The sequence below is a fragment of the Callithrix jacchus genome, chromosome 6, assembly GCF_049354715.1.
Source record: "Callithrix jacchus isolate 240 chromosome 6, calJac240_pri, whole genome shotgun sequence".
Lineage (NCBI taxonomy): Eukaryota > Metazoa > Chordata > Mammalia > Primates > Cebidae > Callithrix > Callithrix jacchus.
The window spans coordinates 155,457,221-155,483,225 of NC_133507.1; the positions used below are offsets into that span (position 1 = coordinate 155,457,221).

Below are 26,005 nucleotides of genomic sequence, written 5' to 3' on the forward strand. Positions count from 1 at the left end.
CAGTCCTGTTCTCACACCCTCTTCCAAGCCAACAGACTTGATCAATATTCACCCCAGGGACTGCCCCTTCTGCTGCTTCTCCTTGACCAGAAGAGCAAGCTAAGGCTGTGGTGGCAGCAGGCAGGATGCCACGGCTTGGGCTGCTCAGGACTGTCCACTTGGAAGTCAGTCCTCACCTCTTCACAAGTTGATCAGGTCATGAAGGCTCGGTCTTTGGTATTTGCAAGAATATGTTGTCTACAAGAGACACTTAAGTGAAAAGGATACGTCATGCTTGGAAATGAAAAAAATTATTTAAAAAAAAAACCGGTTAAATACAAGCCAGAACAAAGTGAGGTAGAAACTTCAATGTCTGATGAAATGGAAGGATGTTTTACATTTGTATGTTTGTGGCAGGTGCAATAGAATGAAAAATATATCTCTCACACAAACATATAGGCATCAAACAATGCAACCTCAAAATCTAAGATGCAAAAATTGATGAAAGGGCAGAGAAATAGGCAAATCAACTGTATGAGAGAGTTTAACTCATCTTTCCCTGAAACAGATTAATCAAGCAACAAATTAATCAAGAAATAACCATGATAAGCAGAAATACAAAGACTTCCACAATGCCATTGATAAACTTGAGATGTTAGATATATATAGAATTCAATATCAAATAAACAAAAGAAGGACAAGTGCTTTTCAACCAAATCTAAAGAGCTTATCAGAAACATGCACACCATCCATCATAAAGGAAGTTCTAAGGAATTAACATTTGCATACTCAGTTCTCCAACCACAACACAACATAGTTAGAAATTAACATCAAAGGCTAATTTTTAAATCCCATATCTTTGGAAGCTAAATAATATGTTACTAAAGAGCCTATGGGTTAAGAAGGAAATAGTAAATCAAGACATATATGAAAGTGAATGATAATGAAAGCATTTCATGTCAGAATTTTGAAACACACCTAAAGTTGTCTCCAAAGATGACAGTCATCAATTTACATTTATCAGGAAACAAGAATGTTAAAAATAAATTTTCATCTCAACACATTGAAAAAAGACCAGTAGAGCAAATCCAAATAAACAAGATAGAAAGGTAGACTACAGGACAGGGCAGAAATCAGACAGAGAAACAACAAAGCAACAAAGAAGATGAACAAACCAAAAGCTGGTTCTTGGGAATGATTATTAAAATAAGTAAATTGCTGGTAAGGTTGATACAGAAAGAGAAAGAGAGAGTGAAAGAGAAAGATAGTGGGAGGGAGAGGAGGCAAATAATCAAAATAAGTAATAAAAATAAGTAACCACAGTCTAAAAATAAGCTTTTTATTGGTGGCTTCATTTCCAGAAAAAATTAAAATGCCAAACTGGAAAAAAAATACAATGTGAATAGACTGGTAATATTTATTTTTTATTTTTATTTTTTACAATACTAAGATATTTATTAAAAGATACACAAGAAATATATGAGTACACAGGATTCTCATTGTCAAATATTTTTAAAATGCAGAAATGTCAAATAAAATGTGTAAACCAGTCGTGAATTATACAGGCTATCTATGCAAGTGTCTACAAAGGTTACTTTAAGAAAGTTCTGCAATTCATTCTACTTTGTAATTTTGAGCTCCCGATCTGCTTGATGAAAAAAAAAGTAATCTAAACCTTTTCATGTAAACTCAAGCAGTTAATGATTAATAAGACATGTTATGAGTAAAAACAATAAAATGAAAGGCTCTTCTTCTTCCCTTTCGTCCAGTTCCCCATTATCCTTGGGGTGAATCAAGTTCAGGTCAAGTTCAGGAAGAAGAACTTTATCCAGGATCATTTTTACCTCCTCAGATTGGATTCTCTGGAGATACATGAGCCCCAGTGGCCATCTCTGTTGCCATTAATTGAGATTATTCCGATCTTGACTTAGTCCTTATCAGTATAGTCCCTGTACTTGATATTTTTCTTGTGACCATTTTGAGGCTACTCTAGGTCCTTTGGCCTTCTCTCCACTACTTCTTGAGGGGACCTGGGCATTCAATTGCACACTCAATCCTGTAGAAGAGTGGAAGAGATTCAGTGAGGTGTCATCAAGTCATCACCCGAAGCCTTACTTACCCATTTCTACTCCACCAGTATTCAAGCCTTTTCTAAGAGGATTCTCTGAAAAGTGAGGGGCATACCTTCTCTGCTTCCATCAGATTCCTTCCTTCCTTCCTTCCTTCCTTCCTTCCTTCCTTCCTTCCTTCCTTCCTTCCTTCCTTCCTTCCGGGCTTATTTGGGGTATGACTAAGAATGGGCTTTCCACAGTATCTAACCATGGTGCCATCTTCTCCAAAGGCTGGATGCCTTTATTTTATTTTGGCAAAAAACAAAACGACGACAACAAAAACAAAAACCTGAATTCTTTCCAATTCCATAATGTACAGTACACATTTCACATACAAAGTACTTTAGCACATAAACTTTTGATATTCAAAATCATTCTTTGTAAATTAAAAGAGGCTTTTCACTGTGGAAAAGTTTCTGCACAGCAAAAGAAACAATCATTAGAGTGAACTGGCAACCAAGAGAAGGGGAAAAAATTTTTGCAAGCTACCCATCTGACAAAGGACTAATATCCAGAATCTATAAAGAATTAAAACAGATTTACAAAAAAACAAAACAAAACAACAACAACAAAAAACCAACCCCATCAAAAAGTGGGCAAAGGATATAAACAGACAATTTTTGAAAGAAGATATTTATGCAGCCAGCAAACATATGAGAAAATGCTCATCATCCCTGGTCTTTAGAGAAATGCAAATCAAAACCACATCGAGATACCACCCTATACCAGTTAGAATGGTGATCATTAAAAAATCTGGAGACATCAGATGCTGGAGAGGATGTGGAGAAATAAGATCACTTTTACACTGTTGGTGGGAGTGTAAATTGGTTCAACCATTGTGGGAGACAGTGTGGCGATTCCTCAAGGATCTAGAAATAGAAATACCATTTGATTCAGCAATCTCATTACTGGGTATTTACCCAAAGGATTATAAATAAATCTATTATAAAGACACATGCACACATATGTTCATTGTGGTACTGTTTACAATAGCAAAAACCTGGAAGCAACCCAAATGCCCATCAATGATAGACTGGATAAGGAAAACGTGGCACATACACCATGGAATACTATGTAGCCATAAAAAAGGATGAGTTCATGTTCTTTGCAGGGACATGGATGAATCTGGAAACCATAATTCTCAGCAAACTGACACAAGTACAGAAAACCAAACACCACATGTTCTCACTCATAGGTGGGTGTTGAACAATGAGAACACATGGAAACGGAGGGGAACATCATACACTGGGGCCTATTGGGGAGTGGGGGGCTAGGGGAGGGATAGCGGGGGGTGGGGAGGTCGGAGAGGGAAAACATTGGGAGAAATGCCTGATGTAGGTGATGGGGGGTTGAAGGCAGCAAACCACCATGGCGTGTGTGTACTTACGCAACTATCTTGCAAATTCTGCACATGTACCCTAGAAGTTAAAGTATAATAAAAAATAAAAGTAAAAATAAAGAAGAAAAAAAAGAATGCAGAAAAAAGTCATCTGAATTTCAAAAAAGATTTTTATAAAGCTCATAACTGAAACATCTATATTGAAAGTTGAAAAAGTTTTTTAAGTTTAGACTGGTAATATTTAAAAAGTTGAAATTGTCATTGAAGACCATCCCTCTTCCCCAGAACTCAAATCTAGATGGTTTCATACATGAGTTCTGACAAACTTTCAGAGAATAGTTAATTTCTATATCACACATGTTCTTTTAGAAAGTAGAAGGAATAGGCTACTGCTCATTGTATAAGTCATCTGCAATCTTGATTCTAAAATTAGGTAAGGACAGTTCCCAAAATGAAAACCATAGACCCGTTATATGTTTGAATGTAGGAGCAAACCACCTAAATAAAGTCCTAACTACCCAAATCCAACAGTATATCTCATTCATTGTGATGAAGAGGGTTGCTCTGATCTGAGGACATTTCAAATCAGAAAATGAATCCATATAACTCACCACATTCATACACTCAAGGAGGAAAATCACACAATTATCTCCAACGTGCTGAAAAAACCTTTGTTAAGATGCAATCCTAGCAATCCTGGAAGAGAAAGGCATGTCCTTACTGGCAACCTTGCACATAGCCACGCAGGAAAAGGCTTGACCTGCAGCTGAATCTCGGTCTCGGCAAAGTGCCTTCTGGTTCTCCTAGAACACAAGAGAATGAGAGGCTGGTGAGGAGCTGCTGTGAGGCCACTGCCCTCCCACTGCCCTGCCTCCCCTGGGAGGCTGTCAAGAGACAGTGTCTCATGGCTTCCTGGTTTCTCTGGGTTCTAATGAGGTCCAGGGCTTCCGGTCTCACCCCTGCCTCCTACAGAGCTGCAGACAATGAACCACTCAGCTGTGGTCTAGGCTTTGCTCCTCAGCAATGAGGCATCCCACAATTTCACTGCAGTCATTGACCTTTTCTGTTTTCTTGTCACCCTTTTTGGTGTATGAAACAAGGATGGAGGGATGTCGGCCTTTTGACTTACACTTTCTTCCCCCTTCTGTAAGTAATCAGCTGCCCAAATCTAAAAGTGGCTCATTTTGCCATTACCAACTGAATCAGTAAAACTTCAAAAGCAAAGTCAGAAGATGAAATGTGATTAATTTGATTACATTAGCATTGATAATTTCCATACATCAAAGAACAGTGTAAATGAAATCATTGAGAAATCACAGAATAAGAGATGATTCTTACTGTACCTATGATAAACAGGGGATTGCTATCTAGAATTCACAGAACTCCTGCAAAACAAGAAGGAAATGACAGCATCCCAATAGAAAAGAAAACGGGCAAAGGACAGTTATGAATGAGCATGTTAGAGAAAAATCCTTAAGAAACTTAGAAGCATCCAAAGAAATGCCCAGTCATTAATGATCAGATCACTGAAAATTAGCTCTGTAATGAGACGTATCATCCTAAGCTTTTAGACTGGCAAGCTCACTCCTGCAAGCTCTCTTGAGAAAGTCTCCATTGCTTATTATGGTTTGTGCATTGTCATAGTGATGGGAGGAGCAGGGAGAGCTAATCTGAGGGAAGACTGTGAAAGATCCCACATCTGTAAAAGGGACATTTTCTACAATTAAAATGTGCCAACATTTACTTCTTCAAGCTGGGTCGGAGATGTTTTATTTCTTACTCCCTATATTACAGCTTCCCAAGAATCTGCAAGCCCAGTGGGGCTAAGATTTTATTACAGAGTCTAGGCATTGTAGAGGCCATGATAATAAGAGTTCTTGATAAAAAAATAATATTATTTGAAACAAAAACTTTTATTAATAATTTTACAATTTTTGCCGTGGAATAGTTCAAAAGTCCATACGTATGAATGAGTATATTGCTCAGGGGGGTCTCTGGGGACAAAGGGACACAACCAATTGAAATATCATCGAATATTTGATCTAGACTTTAAAGGACAAATGACTGCAACAGGCTGAAAGGCTGGGGTCATTATGAAAGCATTCTGGAAATGGGAGGAAGTTTAGCGTGACGGGGCAGAGACGGAGGGAAAGGCAGGACATGAGTCTGGAGAGGCACGCAGGGGTGGGAGCTGCCTGTACGGATGATGGGGAGCCCTAACACCTGAAAGCAAGGAAATGGCCTTATAGAGTTTGTTTTTGGGGTGGAAAATGCTGCTGGTAGAAAGAAGAAAGAGCTAGAAAAAGGAGAGATGAAGGAGGGACACTACTGAAGGGTCAGGCTGAAAATGCAATGGTAGAACTCAGCATCTCAGAAAGACAAACACATAAAGCAGCATGGTGGCCGGGGCTGTGGGCAAAGCCTGGTCAGGGGCAGGGAGTCATTCTCCTGGGCCTTTCCTGACTAGTGAGGTAAGAGGGCTCTGGATTCCTGGAAGCCTGGCATTCCCAGACCCCAGGATTCACCGCCTTTCCCTCCCCAGCCCCTGCTTTCCCCCAGCTGCCCCCTGACCTGAGGCTCTTCTCCTTCCCCTCTCTTTTAGCCTTGCCATTTTCTGTTCCTCTGACCTATCCCTTTTCTGAGAATCACTGAATTTAGAGCTAAAGTAGCCACACAGATCGCTCAGAATCTTACGGTCATTTGAAGGACCAAATTGCTCGTGGGATCAATTGAAAGAGAAGACAGAAAATAACTCTGGCCTTGACCCACAATCTTCGCCACTCACTCAGTCACCAGTGCCTTTTCCGTCAGATGGGCCCTCAACCATCATCCCTATGTTGGAGGCATTTGTAGAAAGGAGGAAGGAAGTTTCAGTTAGTCAGCATATCACATTTCACATTGATAAACTGGTTTGCCTTGTTTCCCATTTGCAAAGAGATGCAACAATTCATCAGCATCCTATCACCTTACTCCTTCTTAGGGAATTACCGAACTCAGGCGAAGGTGGTGCATTAGTTTCCCAGGAATGCTGAAGCAAAGTGCCACAAGCTGGGTAGCTTAAAATAATGGGAATTTCTTCTCTCACAGCTCTGGAGGCTAGACATCTGAAATCAGAGTTCTTAGAAGGGCCAAACCCTCTCTGAAGGTTTCAGAGGAGAATCAGTTCCATGCCGTTCTCTTAGCTTCTGCTGTTGCTGGTAACCCTCGGCATTTCTTGGCTTGTGGAGGTGTTGCTCCAATCTCTGCTTCTGTTGGTTGGCACATGGTGTTCACCTTGCATGTCTCTGTCTCTGCATCTCTTTTCCTCTTCTTATATTGACATGAATCATACTGAGTTAAAGACCCACCCTACTCCAATAGAATCTTATCTTAACTAATTACATTTACCACACCCTATTTCCAAATAAGGTGACATTCCAAGGTTCCAAGAAGAACAGTAATTTTGGGGGACACTATTCAACTAGTACGGGTACTCTTGGTTGGCTTAATTTTACGTTAGATTGACCTTTGGCCTTAACTAAATTATTAGGGTTGCACTTACTTCTTACATCCCTCAGTTGCTTTCCCCATGAAACCATGGCCAATAAACCAAATCCACAGACGTCCATGCGTGCACCCACTCTGCAAACATTTATTAGGCAGATGCCACATGCCAGGGATCATGCTAATGAGAAAATCAATCAAGGGGTTCACCTTCCAGGGGCAGAACAAATACCATAAGCAAATAAATTTAAATAGTGCTAATAGGAGGGGTGCAGAGGAGAGCCTGGCCAAATCAGAAATGACTGCGCTGAATGAGGCTTTGAGGAGGAGGTGGAATTTATAGAGGAATCAGAAAGGGAAGGCACTTGGGGCAGAAGGGTCAGGCCAGCACATGCAAAGGCACAGACTCATGAAAAACACTGGAATTGGAGGAGCTACACACATTCCTGGTTGATTGGAGAGTCGACAGTGTCTGGGAGCACAAAGAGAAGAGCTGGGAAAGATCATCACGGACAAGAGGAGAGATGGGAGTAGGAACTTCAGCTCGCAGGTCGTATTAGTTCATTCTCACACTGCTATAAAGAAACACCCAAAGGCCGGGCACGGTGGCTCATGCCTATAATCCTAGCACTTTGAGAGGCCGAGGCGGGTGGATTGCCTTAGCTCAAGAGTTCGAGACCAGCCTAGACACATGGTGAAACCCCATCTCTACTAAAATACAAAAAATTAGCCTGGCATGGTGGTGTGCACCTGTAGTCCCAGCTTTTTGGGGGGCTGAGGCAGGAGAATTGCTAGAATCTGGGAAGTGGAGGTTGCAATGAGCCGAGATTGCACCACTGCATTCCAGCCTGGGCAACAGAGCAAGACTCTATCTCCAAAGAAAAAAAAAAATGCCAGAGACTGGGTCATTTATATAGAAAAGAAGTTTAATTGTCTCACAGTTCTTCAGGAAGCATAATGCTGGTTTCTGCTAGGCTTCTGGGAGGCCTCAGGAAACTTACAATCAGGGTGGAAGATGAAGGGGAAGCCGACCCATCCTACATGGCTGGAGCCAGAGCAAGAGAGAGAGGGGAGGTGCTGCGTAATGTAACGACTGGATCTCACGAGAATGCACTCTTCATCCCGAGAAGAGCACCAGGGGGCTGGTGCTAAACCGCTCATGAAGGATTCACCCCCATGTTCTGATCACTTCCCTCCAGGCCCCACCTCCAACACTGAGGATTGCAAATGAATATGAGATTTGGGTGGGAACACAGAGCCAAACCGTATTCTAGGTGACGAGGAGGACTTTAAGCCACGGGTTAAAACAAAACATCAGTCTTTAAAAATGCACCTGGATTGAAGAGGAAGGGACTTGAGGCTGGGATGCTGGAATGGACGTTCCGCTGCAACAGTTGAGAGACAGAAGGAAAACAAGAGGTTAAAAGTGCAGCTTCGAGAGCCATGAGTGTTTTGGACATAGTCATGGATGTGCCTGCGGTGTACAGAATTTTCTAAAGCAATCAGTGGAAGCTCAGCGATTTGAACATGTGCAGCCCACAGGAGAAGGAGCTAGTGGGAAACCAGGAAGAGAGATGAGGATGGAGTAGGAGGACAGGAGACAGGGACATGGCAGCATGGTGCTGCTTGGACCAAAAACCATGGGGAGGTGGAGTACACAGAACATTTTGGGCTCAGAAGCACAAGCCACAGAGTCCCCTCCCCCCACGCCCTGCACGCACACGCACACACACACACACACACACAAACACACACAGTGTTTCTATAACCATGATTCATACACACACACACACACAGTGTTTCTATAACCATGATTCCACACTAGAGAATTTAGCTTTCTAAATTTACAAAGTTAGTATTTTGGTGATGATTGTTAAAGATACATCCACTCAAATGTCAAGAGCAGCTAAAAGCACTTCAAAAAGCCTTTGGAAATATTTTTTTCTGAAGGAAATTTATTACAGCAAATGCATTCCATAGACAAAGAGGATATTAGAGTTTTTCTGTACTTCTCTAAGCCTACTCTACCATAAAGGTGTTTCCTAGAATGAATTTGTTCAATGGTTGGGACGGAACTCCAGTGGCACTTATAAAAATGACATCCAAACACACACACACACAGACACACACACAATCAGTTAATCAGTAGTTTAAAAAGTTCTTTCTTCCTTCCTTCCTTTCTTCCTTCCTTCCCTCCCTTCCTTCCTTCTTTCCTTTCTTTCCTTCCTCCCTTCTTTCCTTCTTTCTCTTTCTCTTTCCTTCTTCCCTCCCTCTCTTCCTGCCTTCCTACCTTCCCTCCCCCCCTCCTTCTTTTCTTCCTTCCTTTCTTCCCAACAGAAAGCTTACAGAGCACCTATAGGCAATTTTCTAGATTTGCACACTCGGGCCTCAGGAAATGGTGATAATCACTAGGAAGCAGGGCCTATCCAATCCAGCTATATATAGATAACATCTAAGGAATTTTAAAAAATTTTGAACACCTTTATGAAAGTAAGACAATGCTTTTTAAATAAAAGAATAATAAAAACCACGCAGATGAGACAGGCACTCAGAATTTATCATGCCTACACATAGCCAAGCATGCATCAAGGACCTGTGGCCCGAGTACGTGCCGTTCTGCAGCCCCACCGTCCTGAGGAAGTGGTGGTTTTCCTGGGCTGGGGTGTTTGAGAGCACAGTTAAGTTGACCTGTGTTCCTCAACTCCAGGCTCTGCAGTTCTCTCCTTTGGGGTCCATCCTGCTCTGGTCCACTCTGTCAGTGCAAGGAGGTAGGATTTCTTTCGGCTAAGTCTTGGTTTCTTTCTACACACTTGTCCAGAGCTAAAGCTTTGAGATCTGATTGTTCATCAGTTCGTATATGAGAAAAATACACAAATTCTAGTTCATCTTAGTGGACCAAACCACATGCAAATGGTCTTGTTCTTTTAGCTGGAAGCCCTGTATCTGCAGCCTCTCACATTCTGGTCTCCCTGTGGGGAAGGAGGAGCCTTTCTGTGGAAGGTTTCCATTGCCTCCTGCCAGGTGCCTAATGAAAATGACGCTAGCCACTGTACTCCCTGCATAATGCAGTCAGCTATCTGCCCAGCCAGCCCTGCCTTCCAGGGCTGACAGATAATTACTCCTTAATTATCTCTTAGTCGAACTTGCACAGTTACCTTGTAAAATGCAGTGCTTCTAGTTGCCACGGCTTCAATATGACAGGCAGGTTTCTCTTTACATAGTCTATGAACTTGTACTGATTCTATGCAACAGGTTTCCAAAGTCAGTTCTTGTTATTTTATTCTGCATGTAAGCCTTTTCTGCAATTCAAACTGGATTCTTCACCTTGGAGCAGTTCTTTAACCTTTGGAATATCTGGACCAAGTTTTCAGATGGGCACGAGTTGAGTTCACCGTGGAGCAGGTTTATTCCTGGAGCAGGTTGTCCTTCCCCTTCGAAATATCTGGACCAAGTTTTCAGATGGGCACGAGTTAAGTTAACTCTGGAGCAGGTTCACCCTGGAGCAGGCTCCCCCTCCCCTTTGGAATATCCGGGCGAGTTTTCAGATGGGCATGAGTTAAGTTTTAAGGACGCCATTTCTTAGCAACAGTGAATTGCTTGCTTTCTCATCTGTGGATCGATTGTCTCTGCCTGCTGCTCTCAGCTCCGTTTTTTTCACACTGATCATTGGGAATAAATATTGCTGATGAGCTGAAGCTAACATGCTCCCAGCTCCAAAACAAACTAAAAGAACTAACCAAAGGAACACATTGAAGGGCTATTCTAATTGTCCTGTTCTAGTTGGGTCTTCACAGTATCCATCAGTACTATTTAATGTTTTATATACACTCCAAATGGGCTTGTTGTTTTAGTGTCTGAACAATTATTGCCAGTAAAATTACAGATATACATATACATAATTTACTTTTATTTCATTGATTATGATTGCAAGTAAAATATTATTTTAGGCTGGGCTCAGTGGCTCAAGCCTGTAATCCCAGCACTTGGGGAGGCCAAGGCGGGTGGATCACAAGGTCAAGAGATCGAGACCATCCTGGTCAACATGGTGAAACCCTGTCTCTACTAAAAATACAAAAAATTAGCTGGGCATGGTGGCACGTGCCTGTAATCCCAGCTACTCAGGAGGCTGAGGCAGGAGAATTGCCTGAACCCAGGAGGCGGAGGTTGAGGTGAGCTGAGATTGCGCCATTGCACTCCAGCCTGGGTAACAAGAGCAAAACCCCAGCTCAAAAAAATACATATATATCATTTTCTTTGCGTGCTCATTGACTGCTTATGTTTCTTGTGTGAGTTGGCCAGTCAGGATCTCTGTCCATTTTTCTCCTGTGGCCTTTGTTAGCAGAGTTAAATTTCTTTCTCGACCACCACTCACCAGCCAGGTAAGCATGATGAGTTCCATCCCCCCAGAGCCTCAGACTATGCATCACTAAATCGAGAAACTTAGACTCGAGAATCCCCAGGCCCTTGGAGGCCTGAGAAGGTCCTCTGATTTTAGAATCCTCTTCCTTTTGCCCCAGAAATAAGTGTTAGGAAGGAAAACTTCAGAGCAGTATGAGAGAAGGAAATGGGGGACCCCTTATTTTGGGGCCATGCAAGTCAGTTCTGAGAGGGGAGCTGAGCATGAGGAGCAAGGGGAGCAAGGGGAGACATGAGCCTGAGTCGAAGTGGCCAATTGCAGTGCAGAGTAAGGGAATGATGAGGGGTGGCAGGCACCTTCAGGGGAATCTGGCGCCAGGCACAGAAGGTCTGAGAGCCTCTGAACTAGCTCTGAAACAGATGAGAATAACTGGGAATGTAGTATTCTTCCCATTACCTACTCCCTTTACCATGTCGCTTCTCAGCGTTCACCCATGATAGGCGGGGAAACTTCCCCACACCTTTATGATGGGCTGGACTCTGTGATTTGCTTTGGCCAAGAGGGTTGTTAGCCCACTGGGAACAGCAGGCACAAATGTGCAGATATGATTCTGCTTGTACCTGTGTGCTTCCACCACTGCCCAAGGATGTGTATGACCAGCTGGCCTGCCAGTCTTAGGAGGAGGAGAGACCCACAGTGCAGAGCCAGCCCCAGTCAAGCTGAGCTCAGGACAGCTGACCCCAGCCAACCCACAGACTCAGAAACCACCTGAACACCCGTAACTGCATGTCGTGGTGGGTTGGTCTTCAGAATGAAGGCTGTAGGTATCTGATACACAGCAAACTGGGCTGGAGTGGGGCCAATGTTGTCCTCCAGGGCACTTCAAGTCCTACTGCATGAGTTGTATCAGTTTCTAGAAATTTCCAGCACTGGCAGAAGCCCAGATACTGGTTTGGGGTAAAAGGAAGGAAGCCCAGTAGGACCCAAGGAAGAGGGAACTGGTAAGTGATGGAAAGGCCATCAAGATCCATCCATGTGGAATGGGAATCAGTGAATTCATCTCAACAAAGAAATGGGAGTAAACCAGGAGTCTGTGACATCCACATGCAGGAAGCATGAGACATCACCTGAAATAGCACAATGGGCATGAAAGAAGACGAATACTTCAACACCTGTGTGTGCCCTGAGGGATGCCTGACACCCTGGAGGGAATCTCATTCATTGGAACAACACTGATTCTGACCATACCACCCTTTGGGGCAGGTATACACTGCATACTGCTAAGGATGTGAGCCTCAGCATCTGAGAACTGACAAGGGCCGGATCAGACTGAGATTGGTCATGTAGTATGTGTGTGCAGCATAACAGATTTCAACTCTCAATCCTTTCAGTCATCCTGGCAATAGTCACAAACATCAACACTGTATAGATCAGGACACAGGATCATGTAGATCTAATGATTTACTCCAGGTGATAGAAGCAGAAACAGGCAGGACCCAGGTCCAAAACCATCCTGAGCCTGAATTTCACCCTCTTTAAAGAAAAGCCTGACATACATTGTAACTATCTAAAAGCTGACTTCCTGGCCCTCATGGGCCTTGATTTTAGACACTAAGAACATCCAGTGAATTCCTTCTAATTTTATCCTATGCTCACAAAGTAATCTTCCATTTGTACATTGTTTTCTCATATAGACTTGTTAATGGGATGACCATAAATGTATTCAACTTTATGAAATTCATTCCACGGTTCTCATTGTAAATTTGCAGGTTGGCATTCTCAAGCAGTTTCCAGGATTTGCTGAATTTTGCTAGAATGAAACTGGGCAGCTCTGGTTGTGCTGATCAGTTGAGGTTCTGGACATGCAGGAGACCCCAGATTATGGGAAACCACCCGAGTGCTGCTGTCCAGCAAGACTTTGAGGTGACCTTCCTGGACAACATTTCCGAGACTTCAGGTCCTCCAGCTGCAGGATGTAATGGCAAGACTGGGCTGGAGGTCTTGCTTTTAGAAGGCGTGTTCTTAAATTTCACTTTGTCTTCTCAGGTTAAAAACCAAACAATGCGTGTTCTCACTCATAGGTGGGAGTTGAACAATGAGAACAGTTGGACACAGGGAGGGGAACATTACACACTGGGGCCTGTCAGGGGGAGTGGGATAGCATTAGGAGAAATGCCTAATGTAGATGACAGGTTGATGGGTGCAGCAAACCACCTTGGCACATGTATACCTGTGTAACACACCTGCATGTTCTGCACATGTACCCCAGAACTTAAAGGGGAGGGACAGCAGGTGATGGGGAGTTGGGGAGGGATAACATGGGGAGAAATGCCAGATATAGGTGATGCAGAGGAAGGCAGCAAACCACATTGCCATGTATGTATCTATGCAACAATCCTGCATGTTCTTCACTTGCACCCCACAACCTACAACACAATTTAAAAAATAGTACTGTGATTTTGTAATCTATTAATACTTTCTGCTGTCATTAGCTACCAATGCGAAGGGCAAAAATCAAATTATGGGATGCTGATAGACTATTTATTTATTTATAGAGGCAGGATGTTTCTCTGTCTCCCAGACTGGAATACAGTGATGCAATCATAGCTCCCTGCGGCTTTGAACTCCTGCGGTCAAGCAATCCTCTTGCCTCAGCCTCCGGAGTAGCTGGAACTACAGGTGTACACCACAATGCCTGGCTAATTCTTTTATCTTTTGTAGAGACAGGATCTTCTTATGTTCGCCTGGCTGGTCTCAAACTCCTGACCTCAAGTGATCCTCTTGCCTCAGCCCCTCAATGTGCCAGGATTACAGGTGTGAGCCACTGCACCCAGTCTGGAATTTTAAAAAAGCAATCCGTAGTATTGCATTTATGAATCTCAAGACTGAAACTCCTGGATCCCTGTGTGCAGCAGCCTGGTGCTGTCTGTGCATTTGAAACAGACTTGACAGCCTTGAGCACGTACTTGGTGGAACTCCTATGGATGCAATGTGAAGAGACACTTGTTGCTGCGTCTCAAGTGTAAACCCTCTGTTCCAAACAAGTTTTAATAGGTTTTGTTTTATTTTGTTGGCTACTAATTCAAACACTTGTCCTTTGTTAATAGTCAGTGATTAATTTCAGGTTCTTTTTCATGTGGGAATTACTCAAAGCTCCTCTCAAAACTGTGCTGCGTTCATCAGCATGACTCACCTTTTTCCAATTTGTGAGCAAATAACAGGGTTATCCAGTCCATGCTTCAGGAAATGAGCACAAGTTAAGTAAGCTGGCAAACGACTGCTATTGCTCTTCTTTTGAGTTTGAGATGAAAGGTGGTTTTTTCCCCCCAGTGTAAGATTATTCTTACACTGGGTGCAGTGGCTCATGCCTATAATCCCAGTACTTTGGGAGGCCAAGATGGGTGGATCACTTGAGCCCAAGAGTTTGAAACCAGCCTGGGCAACGGAGTAAGACCCCTGTCTCTACAAAAAATAATTAAAAAAAAATTAGCCAGGCGTGATGGTGCATCACGCCGGCTACTTGGGAGGCTGAGATGGGAGGATTTCTTGAGCCTAGGAGGTGGATTACAGTGAGCTGTGATCGTACCACTGCCCTCCAGCCTGGGTGACAAATAAAGACCTTGTCTCAAAAAAAAAAAAAAAAGACTTTTTTTCTTTACAAAGAATTTTTATTTGTTATAGTAACATATGGAAACAAACATATATAATAATTGTATAGCAGAATGGGTTTTCCCAATGTGAACCCACTAATGTAATCGGCACCCAGAGAGAGAATCAAAACATTAGCGGCACCCTAGAAGTTCCTGTGGGTCCCTGATTTCTAACTTCATAGATACGCTTTGTCCCTCCCTGAAGTTTTATATCAATGGATCATATGCTGTATATTCTTTTGTCTAAGTGTTCTTTTTTTTCATTTGCTGTTAGGTTTGTGCGTTGTATCCATATTGTTCAGCAGTTGCTTGTTTCTTTTCATTGCTGTATAGTATTCCATAACAATCCAGTTTATTTGCTTATCCTACTGTTAATTCTGTCCTCCATGATTAATGATGTGAAACCCCACTTTCAAGTAGTTATCAGCCAATTATTCAATAACCTTTGTTCATTTTTCTACTAGATTCTTTCCTTTGGTTTAATTATTAAAATTTTTAATTTTGAAAAAATGTTAATCTACAAAGAAGTTGCCAGAATTTCCTACTGAATACTCATATATCTTTTCATCTAGATTCACCAATTGTTAACCATTGATCGTATTTGTTGTATTTTTCTCTCCGTCTCTCTGTATATCAACATTTTTGTGAATTATTGAGAATGAATCATGTTGATACCATGTTCCCCAATCAATATTCACTCAAATTTTTATCTGAAATGATCATTACTATGGTGGTTGCAAAATCCACTCTATTATGCCTTCTACATTTATGAGTTGCCATTCTACTGTAAAATGTTTGCCACATTTGTTGTATTTTTCTATCTGTCTACCTACTTATGTATCTATCAACTCTAAAAGTAAGCTGTAGACACCATAACCTTTTATTGCTAAAAACTCAAGTATATCTCAAATACAAAGGCAGTTTCTTTCAAAATTACTGTAGGAAGTCCAAGAAATTTAACTTTTTCATATTAATATTATATGTATTATTATAAAAATTTGGCAATTATCTGAATAATAGCATTTTCTCCTAATGCGATATCACATGTTGTATTTAGTTTTCACATCTGTTTAGTGTTCTTTAATCTGAAATAGGTCCTTAGCCTTTTTAAAAATGATGTTAACATTTTTAAAGAATATATTCATGTTGTAGAAAGTGTTTTAATTCGGCTATTTCTGGTTCCTTCTTCAAGACTAAATTCAAGCTACTTATTTTCTCAGAAGAGTTCATGATTGATGCTATTTCTGTCTCAGTTCAGAAAGCTCATGACATCATTCTGATCACTCGGACAAAGAGGTTTCCACCAGATTTCCCCACTAAAAAGATTCAGTTTCCTTCCATGTAATTAATATATCATCTACAAGGAGAAGACACCATGTTGATATCATGTTTCCCAGTGAAGATTCACCCAAATTCTTGTCTGAAGTAATTATTAATATAGTGGTTATAAAATGGCAAATATTCAACTTTGTTATGATTTTTATATTTTGCTAGTTGTCATTCTACTATAAAAATGTTTTTACTTTTATTTATTAATTCATCTGTATGTTTAGTATAGTATGGAGTCCTGTTTTCATTTTATACTCAATATGTTATTAGTCATTTTTGTTTTTATTCTTTTGAGGAGCAGAACTGTCCCAGACTTCACCAGTGTGAGGTCCTTAGTGTTGGTTTGCACATGTCATGTTGGCGGGGGGTGATCTTTTAACACTTCCTTGATTTATGGACAAGGTATCCCAGGCTTATTAATAGAGTCTTCTGATGTTCATAATATCTTGATCAAGTTCAATTTATTAATACATGGCCACTACTCTTTGTACTATGATTAGGAAATCCTTACTTAAAAAAAGTTCACGTTATTATGGCTACCGCCTTCTGTATTTTAACTTGAAAAATCCTTGCTTACTTAACACAAGTTCAGGAAATTATTTTCCTGTGATTTTTCTTTCTACAGACTTTTATGCTTAGATCTACAGTCCTGCTTGAATTGAATTTTACTTATGGATTGTATATAACGTTCTGCTTCTTCTCTATAAGGAAGAAAGGGGCACTATTAATTATGGAGGGGTCAGCAGGTATAGACTAGACCTGTCTGGGAAAATTTGGACAATTTCCAGTTAACACTTTAAAGCCCTCTGGTAGGCATTGGCTCCTGACTACCTCAAGACCTCATTTTTTACAGGTCTCCCTGTCACACTGATGGCTTCGCTGTTCCTCAAACCTGTCAAGACAGCCCTTATCCTAAGCCTGTGTTCTTTCTTCCAATAGGACTCTCCTCTGCCATACAGCCATTGGGCCTACTCTTCACTGAGGTCTCTGACAGTCACCTCCTGAGACATATTTCCCCAACCACCCAATCAAAACTAGCTCCACTCTATGCCCTTAGTTACTGCCTACTGCTTTTCCTTGTGTCAATTTCTTCACAGTACTTCCTGCCACCTGATGGAGTGGAGGACTCTAAGTTCCAAGAGGGCAGGAGCAGATTTTCTTTCATTTACTTTTGTGCCCTTGCACGTAGCTATGACCCTGCCTGCTGCACACCAGGATGCAATAAATATTGGCCAAGTGCATGAATGGAGTGTTTGTCTCTTCCATATCTTAGTATCCAATGGACCTAGCCTTTCCCACCATATTCTTCTAAGAACTTTTTATTTGCTTCTTTGGTCTGCTTATTTTTCCAGAAAACAAAATAGAATATAATTTTCAAGTTGTAAAACAAACAAGCAAACAAAAATATTTCTATTTGTTGAAATCAAGTGTCTTAGTCCACTTTGTGGATTAAGTCACTTGGTGGACTAAGTAAAAGAATACTCAAGATTGGGTGAGTTAGAAAGAAAACAAATTTTATTTCTGAGGATTCTGGTGGCTGTGAAGTCCAAGATCATGGCATTGATCTCTGGGGAGGACCTTGTTGCTGAGTCCTCACATGGCAGAGGTAGAAAGGCAAGAGAGCAAGCCAAACCAATGTTTCATGAAGCTTCTCTCTAAGGGCCTTAATCCCTTTCCTGAGGAAGGCGCCCTCATGGCCTAATCACCTCTTATAGACCCCACCTCTTAATTCTGTCATATTGTAAACATCTACATCTTGAAGGGGACACATTCAAACTACAGTATTGTCTAAATCTAAAAAATAACTTGAGAAAAAATTGACATTTTTAACAATACCTGTCTTACCACTGAGAAATATAGAATGTCTATTCTTTCCTTCCTTTCAATGGTTCTTTGACTGCTTTCAATGCAATTTTTAAATTCTATCATATATGTTTATTTGTTTTTTAGATTATTTTGAGGTATTTTATGGAATATTCATGTTATTACAGTGAATAAGATTCTTTTTGCATCATATCTTCTCTAACTCAGGATTTAAAGTATACAGGAAAGGTCTTTTGGGTTTGTCCATATGCTTTGATGAAATCTCATCTAACAGGGCACATTTGCAGGACACTTTGCTACTATGGACATCATAACAATGACTAATACAATAATAGCAATCATGAGATAACAATTATAGCAATACCATGACCATGACATAACAGAACACTAAATTACAGGTGTTCTCAACACCTGTAACACCCAGAGCTAGTAGGCCTGCAATGGGTATTTGTTGTTATGAATTAATAAATTTGTAGCCATAGCCAGTGTGGTGGCTTACCCCTGTCATGCCTTGGGAGGCTGAGGCGGGTGGATCACCTGAGGTCAGGAGTTTGAGACCAGCCTGACCAAGCTGGTGAAGCCCTGTGTCTCCTAAAAATACAAAATTAGCTGGGCATGGTGACACATGGCTGTAATCCTAGCTATTTGGGAGATTAAGGCAGGAAAATGGCTTGAAACCAAGAGGTGGAAGTTGTAGTGAGCTGAGATAGTGCCATTGCACTCCAGGCTGGGTGACAAGAACAAAACTCTGTCTCAAGCAAACAAACAAACAAATGAAACAAGGAGACCCTCTCTCAAAAAATAAAAAAAGAAAGAATGAAAAAGAAAAAATTTGTAGACATAGTCACAATTCTCATTTTTCCTGATTTCACAGACTGCACCTCAAGTGAGTTCCTACTATGATAATGAGCATTGTTTAGAGAGAATACTTCTTAATCTCCTTCCAGTCCTACTTTTCAAAAAGTTATAGCTGCAAAGAGGACTGAAATGTATTGAAATCATTGTCAACACCTTTTGAAACGGTTCTGTATCTTTTACTTTTTTCAAATATCAGTTTAATGCATTATTTAAATTTTATAACATCTTTCTAATGTTACCTGAGATAAATCCTACGTATCTGCGTATATGTACGTTCAGACTTAGTACAGTGGTTTGTGGTAAAATTTTCATTAGGATCTTTATACATGAGAGTGATTTACAATTGTCATATCTGTGCTGTGCTAATCCATATTGAAATCGGGTTTAGGTTAGCATTTCAAAAACACATTTCCTGTTAAATTATATAATTTGCTTGAAAGGATAACTGAAGCCAGAGCCTTTAAAGAGTAACTATTTGAATATTCCTATGATACTTTTTCATTCGTGACCCTGTCAATTTGTGTCATGGGGGTTGCTATACAGATTATTTTATCACCCAGGTATTAAGCCTAGCACCCAGTAGTTATTTTTCCTGATTCTCTCCCTCCTCCCACCCTCCATTCCCAAAACGTGACAGTGTGCTGTTCCCCTCTATGTGTCCACATGTTCTTATTATTTAGCTCCTACTTAAAGTAAGAACATATGATATTTGGTTTTCTGTTACTGCATTAGTTTGCTAAAGATAATGGTCTCCAGCTCCAGCCATTTTTCCTGCAAAGAACGTGATCTCATTCTTTTTTCATGGCTGAATACTATTTCATGGGGTATATGTACCACATTTCATTTATCCAATCTACCATTGAGAAACATTTAGGTTGACTTCATGTCTTGCTATTGTGAATAGTGCTGGGGCAATAAACGTACACGTGCATGTGTCTTTATGGTAGAACAATGTATAATCCTTTGGGTATACACCCAGTAAGAGGATTGCTACGTCAAATGGTATTTCTGTTTTTAGGTCTTTGAGGAATCACCACATTGTCCTTTACAATGGTTGAATGAATTTACACTCCTACTAACAGTATATTAGTGTTCTTTTTTCTCTGCAACCTTGCCAGCATCTGTTATTTTTGGCTTTTTAATAACAGCCATTCTGACTGATGTCAGATACTATCTCATTATGGTTTTGTGCATTTCTCTAATGATCAGTGATGTTGAGCCTTTTTTTCATATGCTTGTTGGCGGCAGGTATGTCTTCTTTTGAAAGTGTCTTTTCATGTCCTTTGCCCACTTTTTAATAAAGTTTTTTTCTTGTAAATTTGTTTAAATTCCTTATAGATGCTGGATATTAAATCTTTGTCACATGCATAGTTTGCAAAAATTTTCTCCCATTCTAGAGGCTGTGTGTTCACTTTGTCAACAATTTTCTTTGGTGTGCAGAAGTTTAGTTTAATTAGATCTCATTTGTCAACTTCTGCTTCTGTTGCAATTGCTACTGGTGTGTTCATCATGAAATCTTTGCCTGTTCCTATGTCCAGAATGGTATTGCCTAGGTTGTCTTCCAGAGTTTTTATAGTTTTGGGTTTTACAGCTAAGTCTTTAATCCATCTTGAGTTGATTTTTGTATATGGTATAAGGAAGAAGTCTAGTTTCAACCTTCTGCTTATGGCCAACCAGTTTTCCCAGCACCCTTTATTGAATAAGGGAATCGTTTCTCCACTGCTTCTTTTCGTCAGGTTTGTCAAAGATCAGATAGTTGTAGATGTGTGACCTTTCTTCTTGGTTCTCTATTCTGTTCCATTGTTTTGCATGTCTGTTTTTGTACCAGTACCATGCTGTTTTGGTTAGTGTAGCCCTGTAGTAGAGTTTGAAGTTGGGTAGTGTGATGTCGCTAGCTTTGTATTTTGCTTAGGATTGCCTTGGCTTTTTTGATTCCATATAGATTTTAAAATATTATTTTCTAGTTCTGTAAAGAATGTCAGTGGTAGTTAAATAGAAATAGCATTGAATCTATACATTGCTTTGGGCAGTATGCATTTTAACTATATTGATTCTTTGTATCCATGAGCATGGAAAAGTTTCTATCATTTAAAAAAATCCTGGCCATGCACAGTGGCTCATGCCTGTAATCCCAACACTTTGCGAGGCTAGGGCAGGCAAATAATGAGGTCAGAAGATTGAGACCATCCTGTCTAACACAGTGAAACCCTGTCTCTACTAAAAATACAAAAAATTAGCTGGGCATGGTGGTGAGCACCTGTAGTCCCAATTACTTGGGAGGCTGAGGTAAGAGAATCACTTGAACTCAGCAGGTGGAGGTTGCAATGAGCCAATATCACACCACTGTACTCCAGCCTGGGTGACAGAGCAAGACTATGTCTTAAAAAAAAAACCCACAGAATATTTTCATTTATTGATATTTTCAAGTTTCAATTCTGCTAAGTAGATGCATAGCTTTAAGAAATAGCATCATGCCTTTTGTTACAATTGTGACTTTCTAATTTTATGTTTTTGTATGGTAGATTGTTAAAAATTAAATTTGATTTGCCTATTTTACTGATTTTGTAAAAAGAAGCAGCTCTTGGTTCTATTTATAGATTTCTTTTTTTCATGATTAACTAATTTCTGTCATATTTCTTTTATTTCTTTTCTCCTGGTTTCCTTAGGACTAATTTTTTTTAACTCAAAATAAATACATAAATAAATCACACACACATACACACACATGCAGACACACACAACCTGAGGTGAGTACTCTAGAAACTGTCATTCTTTTTCTTAAAAGTTGTGCCTTTCTGTCTGATAATCTTATTAACCAAGACGTATGTATTTTAAAACAGTATGTTCTCATTTTCATGCTCATCTAAGTTACCCACTATAGGACATGTTAATTTACCTCTTAATCCTACAGGTTTTTAGCCAAATGATTTTCACTTTTATTTATTTTTGAATGTATGAGTGATTTTGGTACTTTCTCTTAAACCCAGGTTATTAATGTGTAGGTTTGTTTGTATTTTATTTAAAAATATGTTTTGTACAATTTCTATTTTGGGGAATATATGTTCTGTAGGGATGAGCCTATGACCAATTTTCTAAATTGTCATGGACACTTAAACAAGAAAGAAAGCTCATCCATGTTTATAAATTTCTCTATTAATTACATTAATCAAATCTATTATGCTCATATGTATGTTCTGGGTGTTTCATCTTTCTTGGACTGACACTATTAGTTTAAATTCTTACCATGCGTTTCTGTTCAGCATTCTTTGGAATTAAAATCATTTTTGCTTTACCAGTTTTGATTCAACATACAAAGCTCTAACACAATTATTTCCTTACATTGCATTGGGTTTTGCATAAGGCATTAAAATGGCCTTATTTGTCCCATTAAACAGTATTTGCTAGAAATTTAACTTCTCTTCAATTACATTTCTATCTTCTTTATATTTGCTAACATTTCCATGTTTTATATTTGTTCATCCTTTCATTTTTCATTTCCCTGTTTTCCCCACTTTGGGCATATATATGTATGTGTATATATATATATATATATATATATATATTTTTTTTTTTTTTTTTTTTTTTTTGAGACGGAGTTTCACTCTTGTTACCCAGGCTGGAGTGCAATGGCACGATCTCAGCTCACCGCAACCTCTGTCTCCTGGGTTCAGGCAATTCTCCTGCCTCAGCCTCCTGAGTAGCTGGGATTACAGGCACACGCCACCACGCCCAGCTAATTTTTTGTATTTTTAGTAGAGACGGGGTTTCACCATGTTGACCAGGATGGTCTCGATTTCTTGACCTCGTGATCCACCCGCTTCGGCCTCCCAAAGTGCTGGGATTACAGACTTGAGCCACTGCGCCCAGCCGGGCATATTTTTATAAGTAGCATGTCAGGGAGACTCTTGGAATTTTAATAAGTGAGTTTAATCCATTTGTTGTCCTGCTATGCTGCCGTGTTTTATGCTCTCAGCTTTAACGCTGCCTACTGCTCACTTCCTTGTCTGCCCTTTGCCTTAGAGAAATATGTTTAGCTTGCTCTTATCTTCTAAAATGGTTTTGAACTTTGACATTCTAAATTTAATCCTATTAGACAGTGCTTTCCAGAGAGTGTTTGGCAGAACGACTCATCCCATGAGATGTTCTGTTAAAAAAAATAATCTGTGGTCAAATACTACATGCTACATAACCCCTTAGAGAGCCTTAAGGCACAAGAGTGGAGTAAAGGCTCTGAGGAGTCCTGCAGTGGGTGCAGGGGTTGGGGAGGAGCCTGTCTTTGTTTTCCCAAGCTATTTTTTTAGGAGGGCTCTCATCACCATTATTGCCTGAAGTTCTCAAGAAAATACTTCCCAAATGTTAGCCAAAGAGGAATTTCTCAGCCTTCACTGGTATGGGCAAATTCCAGAATTGATGCCTCTCTCCTTGAGCCCTATATAAGACTCAGCATGCGGCCTAGTGTCCCAAGGAAGAAGAGGGTAAGCCCTCTAGAGCAAAGAGGTTCACAGGATGGGGAAAGGGATATGTTTGACCTGGAGGAGACCCCCATGGGGCATGAAGCGGAGGAGAAAGCCTACTTGACTTGGCTGCTGCAGGGAGGAGAGGAGGGCAAAGACATGGAAAGCCAGAGTCCTGAGGCCTCCTCAGACTGAGCTCTCCTGGAGGTAGGAAAAGGCTAGAGAACCTAGAAAAATATGAAGGAAAGGGGAAAGCAGGGTGCTTTTGTCCCACTGGGGCTCCAGCAGCAGAACAGCTTGCTCCTGTCACCTCAGCAGCAGGGACCACCCTGCTCCCCGTGGTCCAGAGGGAGGAGGCTGAGATTCTGAAATCAGGCTTACCCAGGGCCCAAGGCAGGTGTGGGCAAACATCATGGCCAAAGCTGCTGGGTGAGCTGTGACCAAGACCCTGAGGACCAGCAGCTCTAGCGAGAACCAGAGTGGGGCCCACAAGCCCAGGACATGCTGGGGGAGCTGCCTGAGTTTCTACAGCTCAGGCATTAGCTAATTTAAATACTGTGTGATTAGGAGTAAGGCTGGACGGGTGCCGGTGGAAGGACATCACTCAGAGGACTGAGAGGGTCCCAGATTCTCATCAGAATTCCTTCTAGGGACACAGGGAACACTGAAGTTAGGACACCTGGACTAGAGGGTGAGAAAGAAACTACGTCCAAAGGTGCGTTTGAGGGCAGGGGCCCCAAAGGGGGCTGTACAACATCCTCAGGTTGGGGTGAGGGTTCACTGAAGCCAGAGACAGGGAAGGTGCATGGAGAGGGTGCCTCCCACCAGCTGAGGCCTTGGCAAAGGACCAAGCAGCCCCCAGTGACACTTCAGAGAAAAAAACAAGGACAATAAATACCCTGGCCTCAATCACCCCCTCCCTCCCATCTCTTGCAATGCCCCTATGGATGTGGCCCTTACAAGTCAGCTTCCCAAAACTCAAAGTCGGAAGAAGTTAGGAGTGAAGTGGGGAGAGGGGTGACAAGGATCTTGCCCTGCCCAAGGAAACACACAGACCAGCAAGTGGGCTCAAGGCCCTCCCTGCTCCAATGTGGTGAAGTTAAGTCACTTTCCTTTCTACCCAGATGCCATCAAGCTAGAAAGGGCCAAGGACCACTGAGAAGGAGTCCAGACACCTTTCATTAGGAAACTGATCACTTCCTGGCCCCCTGGTGCAGTGAGGTTAAGTTTCTTTCCTCTCCACTCAGATGTCATCAAGCTGGAAGAGGGGGCCAAGGACCACCAAAAAGCTGGAAGAGGGGGCCAAGGACCACCAAAAAGCTGGAAGAGGGGGCCAAGGGGCCTCACTTCCTGGTCCCACCAAGCTCATCAGTCCTAGTTCAGGGATTCTGACTTAAAAGAGGAACAGCGATAGAAAATAACACTAGTGTATATTTTTGCACATCTGAGTGAAGTGCATAACAGTTAACCCTGACCTCCAAGTACATGAACAGGTCATTAGCATGGTCAGTTCTAAATACTTGTTTCAGTGGTAGCAAGTTCTTATGAAAGGCCTGCTTTATTACAGTTAATGCCCCCAAATCATCACCATTTCCCTGCACAAATCAGCACTAATTACTTGCAACCCACATACTGTTAAACAGTGATGTCTCTGCATCTGCCTCCCTCTAATTTAAATACTGTGTGATTAGGAGTCAGGCACAGTGGCTCACACCTATAATCCCAGCACTTTGGGAGGCTGAGGCAGGTGGATCACCTGAGGTCATGAGTTCGAGACCAGAGTGGCCAACATAGTGAAACCCTGTCTCCACTAAAAAATACAAAAATTAGTCAGGCATAGTGGTGCATACCTGTAATCCCAGCTACTTGGGAGGCTGAGGTGGGAGAATTCCTTGAACCTGGGAGGTGGAGGTTTCAGTGAACCGAGACGGCACCACTATACTCCAGCCTGGGCAACAGAGCAAGCCTCCCTTTCAAAAAAAATAAATAAAATAAAATAAATAATAAATAAGTACTGTGTGATTAGGAACCTCATGTGAGCTGTCTCCATTAGGCTCTATTGAATGCAAGTTTGGGGTAGACCCTCAAAAAAAGTTCTGCCTTAGAAAGAAAGATCAGTGGTATTTCTCTGTATGCAGCATGTCCTGTGGAGATCCCAGCTGGACTTGAATGAGTGGGAAATGCAGCAGCACCACTGTTTGCACCTACTTTTCACGCATTCTTCCATCATCTAGGAAGCTTGGCAGGAACCATGGGTTGGAGCGATACAGGTAGATCGTCTGCTAATCACAGGAAGGATTAATAATGGAGCTTCTAGAATCATCTCTAGGATGGCTCAGTAGTACGTTTTCAACAAGTTCTCCTCGGACTTGTATTTCGCATCTCCTCATTCACACTGTTGGACCGACTGACACACACGGCTTCCATGCGGGCAGACTTTGGCTAGAATAGGGACTGCACATCAGAATTACCTGCAGAGCATTATGCTTTTAAGCCGGTGCCTGGTTTCCACCTGGGCCATCTGATCAGAACCTGTGGGGGTAGTTTGGTGTTATGCTGTTTAAGGAGCCTCAGGCAGCTCTGGTGTGCAGGTAGGATAGACCTGAGAACCACTAAGCTGG

General features: G+C 41.4%; 1 long non-coding RNA gene across 1 annotated transcript in view; it reads right to left on the reverse strand.

The window, feature by feature from the left end:
• Window positions 1-1,384: 1,384 nt before the first annotated feature.
• Window positions 1,385-26,005, reverse strand: part of LOC118154700 (uncharacterized) — a 75,133-nt gene continuing 50,512 nt past the window's right edge. Inside the window, exons 2-5 of the long non-coding RNA XR_004744915.3 lie at window positions 4,041-4,232; window positions 3,478-3,508; window positions 2,164-2,959; window positions 1,385-2,035 (exon numbers count right to left, since the gene is read on the reverse strand). This is a non-coding gene — a long non-coding RNA (uncharacterized LOC118154700). The remainder of the gene's footprint in view (window positions 2,036-2,163; window positions 2,960-3,477; window positions 3,509-4,040; window positions 4,233-26,005) is intronic.